The 7,196-nt window shown below is 54.5% G+C and overlaps 8 non-coding genes across 8 annotated transcripts; all 8 read left to right on the forward strand.

Annotated features, from left to right (window-relative positions):
- The first annotated feature begins 250 nt into the window (after positions 1-250).
- LOC138563629 (U5 spliceosomal RNA) lies at positions 251-366 on the forward strand. Its single transcript, XR_011299605.1, has one exon. It is a non-coding gene; the product is annotated as a U5 spliceosomal RNA (small nuclear RNA).
- A 776-nt stretch (positions 367-1,142) lies between these two features.
- LOC138563630 (U5 spliceosomal RNA) lies at positions 1,143-1,258 on the forward strand. The gene has a single exon (XR_011299606.1). It is a non-coding gene; the product is annotated as a U5 spliceosomal RNA (small nuclear RNA).
- Positions 1,259-2,037: 779 nt separating this feature from the next.
- Positions 2,038-2,154, forward strand: LOC138564943 (U5 spliceosomal RNA). Its single transcript, XR_011300868.1, has one exon. It is a non-coding gene; the product is annotated as a U5 spliceosomal RNA (small nuclear RNA).
- A 781-nt stretch (positions 2,155-2,935) lies between these two features.
- On the forward strand, positions 2,936-3,051 carry LOC138565193 (U5 spliceosomal RNA). Its single transcript, XR_011301099.1, has one exon. It is a non-coding gene; the product is annotated as a U5 spliceosomal RNA (small nuclear RNA).
- A 775-nt stretch (positions 3,052-3,826) lies between these two features.
- LOC138563631 (U5 spliceosomal RNA) lies at positions 3,827-3,942 on the forward strand. The gene has a single exon (XR_011299607.1). It is a non-coding gene; the product is annotated as a U5 spliceosomal RNA (small nuclear RNA).
- An 805-nt stretch (positions 3,943-4,747) lies between these two features.
- LOC138565184 (U5 spliceosomal RNA) lies at positions 4,748-4,865 on the forward strand. Its single transcript, XR_011301090.1, has one exon. It is a non-coding gene; the product is annotated as a U5 spliceosomal RNA (small nuclear RNA).
- Positions 4,866-5,645: 780 nt separating this feature from the next.
- LOC138565194 (U5 spliceosomal RNA) lies at positions 5,646-5,760 on the forward strand. Its single transcript, XR_011301100.1, has one exon. It is a non-coding gene; the product is annotated as a U5 spliceosomal RNA (small nuclear RNA).
- Positions 5,761-6,534: 774 nt separating this feature from the next.
- On the forward strand, positions 6,535-6,650 carry LOC138565012 (U5 spliceosomal RNA). Its single transcript, XR_011300933.1, has one exon. It is a non-coding gene; the product is annotated as a U5 spliceosomal RNA (small nuclear RNA).
- Positions 6,651-7,196: the final 546 nt, after the last annotated feature.

Consider the following 7,196-nt stretch of genomic DNA (forward strand, 5'->3'; position numbering starts at 1 on the left):
CTGCCTTTTGGCCAATGTCACATGGCCTGCGGTCTGGAGAAATTTGCATACCCACAATCCCCTGCCAGGTTTCATGACTTTGGATGGGATTGCTTGCAAATAAAGTCATTCTGCCACGGGTTCGGAGCCCGATAGCATTCTCCATTCGCTTCATCTCAAAAAGCGTCATCGTGTGCACTGCTTCACTAAGTCACCCTGAGCTAGTGAGGTGTTGCATTTTTTGCGGCCGCAGTCGGGGCCACTAGAGCGCATACTCTGGTTTCTCTTCAAACCGAATAAATCTTTCGCCTTTTACTAAAGATTTCCGTGGAGAGGAACATTAAAGAGTTTCACTCAATTTTTTGAAGCCCTGCCAAGTGCAGGGTTACCTATGCTGGTTAAAAAAAAAAAGAAACAGAGCAAATGAAAGCGCAAAGCCTGCTTTTCAGCTGTTGGCTTGCACCCCCCAGCTGTCAGTCAGCCTTTGCAGGGGTCCTCGCAGCACAGCCAGGCTGATGCTTTGCAGTGGTAGCCAGAGGGGGGAGCCTTTAGCTAATGCTTGCTGCTGTCGCCACCTGCTGGTGAGCCAGCAGAGGCTGGCTCCAAGCTAGCATCCAGGAGGATATGGCCCCAGTGGGCAGGGGTTTGGGCCCGGGCCCCGATCGGCTGACGAACGCCTGACAAACGCCGTTCTTTGCCCGCTGGCAGCCCAGGAGGCCCAGCACCCGTGCAAGACAGGGTGAGGGCGGAAAATGATCCCTGTGTCCTGAGAAAGGAGAGAGCGGGCTGCTTCTTCAACATCCTGGGGGAGGAGCCCCATCTCTGGGGCCCAAAAGAAAATCTCACGCCTGCCTCCCAGAAGCCCTAGACCTTATGTAAACGAGGGGAGTCCTCAGGCAAAGGCAGACTCTGCCTGCCTTTTGGCCAATGTCACATGGCCTGCGGTCTGGAGAAATTTGCATACCCACAATCCCCTGCCAGGTTTCATGACTTTGGATGGGATTGCTTGCAAATAAAGTCATTCTGCCACGGGTTCGGAGCCCGATAGCATTCTCCATTCGCTTCATCTCAAAAAGCGTCATCGTGTGCACTGCTTCACTAAGTCACCCTGAGCTAGTGAGGTGTTGCATTTTTTGCGGCCGCAGTCGGGGCCACTAGAGCGCATACTCTGGTTTCTCTTCAAACCGAATAAATCTTTCGCCTTTTACTAAAGATTTCCGTGGAGAGGAACATTAAAGAGTTTCACTCAATTTTTTGAAGCCCTGCCAAGTGCAGGGTTACCTATGCTGGTTAAAAAAAAAAAGAAACAGAGCAAATGAAAGCGCAAAGCCCTGCTTTTCAGCTGTTGGCTTGCACCCCCCAGCTGTCAGTCAGCCTTTGCAGGGGTCCTCGCAGCACAGCCAGGCTGATGCCTTGCAGTGGTAGCCAGAGGGGGGAGCCTTTAGCTAATGCTTGCTGCTGTCGCCACCTGCTGGTGAGCTAGCAGAGGCTGGCTCCAAGCTAGCATCCAGGAGGATATGGCCCCAGTGGGCAGGGGTTTGGGCCCGGGCCCCGATCGGCTGACGAACGCCTGACAAACGCCGTTCTTTGCCCGCTGGCAGCCCAGGAGGCCCAGCACCCGTGCAAGACAGGGTGAGGGCGGAAAATGACCCCTGTGTCCTGAGAAAGGAGAGAGCGGGCTGCTTCTTCAACATCCTGGGGGAGGAGCCCCATCTCTGGGGCCCAAAAGAAAATCTCACGCCTGCCTCCCAGAAGCCCTAGACCTTATGTAAACGAGGGGAGTCCTCAGGCAAAGGCAGACTCTGCCTGCCTTTTGGCCAATGTCACATGGCCTGCGGTCTGGAGAAATTTGCATACCCACAATCCCCTGCCAGGTTTCATGACTTTGGATGGGATTGCTTGCAAATAAAGGTCAATCTGCCACGGGTTCGGAGCCCGATAGCATTCTCCATTCGCTTCATCTCAAAAAGCGTCATCGTGTGCACTGCTTCACTAAGTCACCCTGAGCTAGTGAGGTGTTGCATTTTTTGCGGCCGCAGTCGGGGGCCACCAGAGCGCATACTCTGGTTTCTCTTCAAACCGAATAAATCTTTCGCCTTTTACTAAAGATTTCCGTGGAGAGGAACATTAAAGAGTTTCAACTCAATTTTTTGAAGCCCTGCCAAGTGCAGGTTTACCTATGCTGGTTAAAAAAAAAAAGAAACAGAGCAAATGAAAGCGCAAAGCCTGCTTTTCAGCTGTTGGCTTGCACCCCCCAGCTGTCAGTCAGCCTTTGCAGGGGTCCTCGCAGCACAGCCAGGCTGATGCCTTGCAGTGGTAGCCAGAGGGGGGAGCCTTTAGCTAATGCTTGCTGCTGTCGCCACCTGCTGGTGAGCCAGCAGAGGCTGGCTCCAAGCTAGCATCCAGGAGGATATGGCCCCAGTGGGCAGGGGTTTGGGCCCGGGCCCCGATCGGCTGACGAACGCCTGACAAACGCCGTTCTTTGCCCGCTGGCAGCCCAGGAGGCCCAGCACCCGTGCAAGACAGGGTGAGGGCGGAAAATGACCCCTGTGTCCTGAGAAAGGAGAGAGCGGGCTGCTTCTTCAACATCCTTGGGGAAGGGAGCCCCATCTCTGGGGGCCCAAAAGAAAATCTCACGCCTGCCTCCCAGAAGCCCTAGACCTTATGTAAACGAGGGGAGTCCTCAGGCCAAAGGCAGACTCTGCCTGCCCTTTGGCCAATGTCACATGGCCCTGCGGTCTGGAGAAATTTGCATACCCACAATCCCCTGCCAGGTTTCATGACTTTGGATGGGATTGCTTGCAAATAAAGTCATTCTGCCACGGGTTCGGAGCCCGATAGCATTCTCCATTCGCTTCATCTCAAAAAGCGTCATCGTGTGCACTGCTTCACTAAGTCACCCTGAGCTAGTGAGGTGTTGCATTTTTTGCGGCCGCAGTCGGGGCCACTAGAGCGCATACTCTGGTTTTCTCTTCAAACCGAATAAATCTTTCGCCTTTTACTAAAGATTTCCGTGGAGAGGAACATTAAAGAGTTCACTCAATTTTTTGAAGCCCTGCCAAGTGCAGGGTTACCTATGCTGGTTAAAAAAAAAAAGAAACAGAGCAAATGAAAGCGCAAAGCCTGCTTTTCAGCTGTTGGCTTGCCACCCCCCAGCTGTCAGTCAGCCTTTGCAGGGGTCCTCGCAGCACAGCCAGGCTGATGGCTTTGCAGTGGTAGCCAGAGGGGGGAGCCTTTAGCTAATGCTTGCTGCTGTCGCCACCTGCTGGTGAGCCAGCAGAGGCTGGCTCCAAGCTAGCATCCAGGAGGATATGGCCCCAGTGGGCAGGGGTTTGGGCCCGGGCCCAGATCGGCTGACGAACGCCTGACAAACGCCGTTCTTTGCCCGCTGGCAGCCAGGAGGCCCAGCACCGTGCAAGACAGGGTGAGGGCGGAAAATGATCCCTGTGTCCTGAGAAAGGGAGAGCGGGCTGCTTCTTCAACATCCTGGGGAGGAGCCCCCTCTCTGGGGCCCAAAAGAAAATCTCAAGCCTGCCTCCCAGAAGCCCTAGACCTTATGTAAACGAGGGGAGTCCTCAGGCAAAGGCAGACTCTGCCTGCCTTTTGGCCAATGTCACATGGCCTGCGGTCTGGAGAAATTTGCATACCCACAATCCCCTGCCAGGTTTCATGACTTTGGATGGGAATTGCTTGCAAATAAAGTCATTCTGCCACGGGTTCGGAGCCCGATAGCATTCTCCATTCGCTTCATCTCAAAAAGCGTCATCGTGTGCACTGCTTCACTAAGTCACCCTGAGCTAGTGAGGTGTTGCATTTTTTGCGGCCGCAGTCGGGGCCACTAGAGCGCATACTCTGGTTTCTCTTCAAACCGAATAAATCTTTCGCCTTTTACTAAAGATTTCCGTGGAGAGGAACATTAAAGAGTTTCACTCAATTTTTTGAAGCCCTGCCAAGTGCAGGGTTACCTATGCTGGTTAAAAAAAAAAGAAACAGAGCAAATAAAAGTGCAAAGCCTGCTTTTCAGCTGTTGGCTTGCACCCCCCAGCTGTCAGTCAGCCTTTGCAGGGGTCCTCGCAGCACAGCCAGGCTGATGCCTTGCAGTGGTAGCCAGAGGGGGGAGCCTTTAGCTAATGCTTGCTGCTGTCGCCACCTGCTGGTGAGCCAGCAGAGGCTGGCTCCAAGCTAGCATCCAGGAGGATATGGCCCCAGTGGGCAGGGGTTTGGGGCCCGGGCCCGATCGGCTGACGAACGCCTGACAAACGCCGTCCTTTGCCCGGCGGGCTTTGCCCTGGGGCAAAAGACCCAGGCAGGCCCAGGGGGCCCAGCACCCGTGCAAGACAGGGTGAGGGCGGAAAATGACCCCTGTGTCCTGAGAAAGGAGAGAGCGGGCTGCTTTTCAACATCCTGGGGGAGGAGCCCCATCTCTGGGGCCCAAAAGAAAATCTCACGCCTGCCTCCCAGAAGCCCTAGACCTTATGTAAACGAGGGGAGTCCTCAGGCAAAGGGCAGACTCTGCCTGCCTTTTGGCCAATGTCCACATGGCCTGCGGTCTGGAGAAATTTGCATACCCACAATCCCCTGCCAGGTTTCATGACTTTTGGATGGGATTGCTTGCAAATAAAGTCATTCTGCCACGGGTTCGGAGCCCGATAGCATTCTCCATTCGCTTCATCTCAAAAAGCGTCATCGTGTGCACTGCTTCACTAAGTCACCCTGAGCTAGTGAGGTGTTGCATTTTTTGCGGCCGCAGTCGGGGCCACTAGAGCGCATACTCTGGTTTCTCTTCAAACCGAATAAATCTTTCGCCTTTTACTAAAGATTTCCGTGGTGAGGAACATTAAAGAGTTTTCACTCAATTTTTTTGAAGCCCTGCCAAGTGCAGGGTTACCTATGCTGGTTAAAAAAAAAAAGAAACAGAGCAAATGAAAGCGCAAAGCCTGCTTTTCAGCTGGTTGGCTTGCACCCCCCAGCTGTCAGTCAGCCTTTGCAGGGGTCCTCGCAGCACAGCCAGGCTGATGCTTTGCAGTGGTAGCCAGAGGGGGGAGCCTTTAGCTAATGCTTGCTGCTGTCGCCACCTGCTGGGGAGCCAGCAGAGGCTGGCTCCAAGCTAGCATCCAGGAGTATATGGCCCCAGTGGGGCAGGGGTTTGGGCCCGGGCCCCGATCGGCTGACGAACCCCTGACAAACGCCGTTCTTTGCCCGCTGGCAGCCCAGGAGGCCCAGCACCCGTGCAAGACAGGGTGAGGGCGGAAAATGATCCCTGTGTCCTGAGAAAGGAGAGAGCGGGCTGCTTCTTCAACATCCTGGGGGAGGAGCCCCATCTCTGGGGCCCAAAAGAAAATCTCACGCCTGCCTCCCAGAAGCCCCTAGACCTTATGTAAACGAGGGGAGTCCTCAGGCAAAGGCAGACTCTGCCTGCCTTTTGGCCAATGTCACATGGCCTGCGGTCTGGAGAAATTTGCATACCCACAATCCCCTGCCAGGTTTCATGACTTTGGATGGGATTGCTTGCAAATAAAGTCATTCTGCCACGGGTTCGGAGCCCGATAGCATTCTCCATTCGCTTCATCTCAAAAAGCGTCATCGTGTGCACTGCTTCACTAAGTCACCCTGAGCTAGTGAGGTGTTGCATTTTTTGCGGCCGCCAGTCGGGGCCACTAGAGCGCATACTCTGGTTTCTCTTCAAAACCGAATAAATCTTTCGCCTTTTACTAAAGATTTCCGTGGAGAGGAACATTAAAGAGTTTCACTCATTTTTTGAAGCCTGCCAAGTGCAGGGTTACCTATGCTGGTTAAAAAAAAAAAGAAACAGAGCAAATGAAAGCGCAAAGCCTGCTTTTCAGCTGTTGGCTTGCACCCCCCAGCTGTCAGTCAGCCTTGCAGGGGTCCTCGCAGCACAGCCAGGCTGATGCCTTGCAGTGGTAGCCAGAGGGGGGAGCCTTAGCTAATGCTTGCTGCTGTCGCCACCTGCTGGTGAGCCAGCAGAGGCTGGCTCCAAGCTAGCATCCAGGAGGATATGGCCCCAGTGGGCAGGGGTTTGGGCCCGGGCCCCGATCGGCTGACGAACGCCTGACAAACGCCGTCCTTTGCCCGCTGGCAGCCCAGGAGGCCCAGCACCCGTGCAAGACAGGGTGAGGGCGGAAAATGACCCCTGTGTCCTGAGAAAGGAGAGAGCGGGCTGCTTCTTCAACATCCTGGGGGAGGAGCCCCATCTCTGGGGCCCAAAAGAAAATCTCACGCCTGCCTCCCAGAAGCCCTAGACCTTATGTAAACGAGGGGAGTCCTCAGGCAAAGGCAGACTCTGCCTGCCTTTTGGCCAATGTCACATGGCCTGCGGTCTGGAGAAATTTGCATACCCACAATCCCCTGCCAGGTTTCATGACTTTGGATGGGATTGCTTGCAAATAAAGTCATTCTGCCACGGGTTCGGAGCCCGATAGCATTCTCCATTCGCTTCATCTCAAAAAGCGTCATCGTGTGCACTGCTTCACTAAGTCACCCTGAGCTAGTGAGGTGTTGCATTTTTTGCGGCCGCAGTCGGGGCCACTAGAGCGCATACTCTGGTTTCTCTTCAAACCGAATAAATCTTTCGCCTTTTACTAAAGATTTCCGTGGAGAGGAACATTAAAGAGTTTCACTCAATTTTTTGAAGCCCTGCCAAGTGCAGGTTTACCTATGCTGGTTAAAAAGAAACAGAGCAAATGAAAGCGCAAAGCCTGCTTTTCAGCTGTTGGCTTGCACCCCCCAGCTGTCAGTCAGCCTTTGCAGGGGTCCTCGCAGCACAGCCAGGCTGATGCCTTGCAGTGGTAGCCAGAGGGGGGAGCCTTTAGCTAATGCTTGCTGCTGTCGCCACCTGCTGGTGAGCCAGCAGAGGTTGGCTGCAAGCTAGCATCCAGGAGGATATGGCCCCAGTGGGCAGGGGTTTGGGCCCGGGCCCCGATCGGCTGACGAACGCCTGACAAACGCCGTTCTTTGCCCGCTGGCAGCCCAGGAGGCCCAGCACCCGTGCAAGACAGGGTGAGGGCGGAAAATGACCCCTGTGTCCTGAGAAAGGAGAGAGCGGGCTGCTTCTTCAACATCCTGGGGGAGGAGCCCCATCTCTGGGGCCCAAAAGAAAATCTCACGCCTGCCTCCCAGAAGCCCTAGACCTTATGTAAACGAGGGGAGTCCTCAGGCAAAGGCAGACTCTGCCTGCCTTTTGGCCAATGTCACATGGC

The sequence above is a fragment of the Ambystoma mexicanum genome, chromosome 1q (genome assembly GCF_040938575.1).
Source record: "Ambystoma mexicanum isolate Mex_15411 chromosome 1q, UKY_AmexF1_1, whole genome shotgun sequence".
NCBI classification, from domain to species: domain Eukaryota; kingdom Metazoa; phylum Chordata; class Amphibia; order Caudata; family Ambystomatidae; genus Ambystoma; species Ambystoma mexicanum.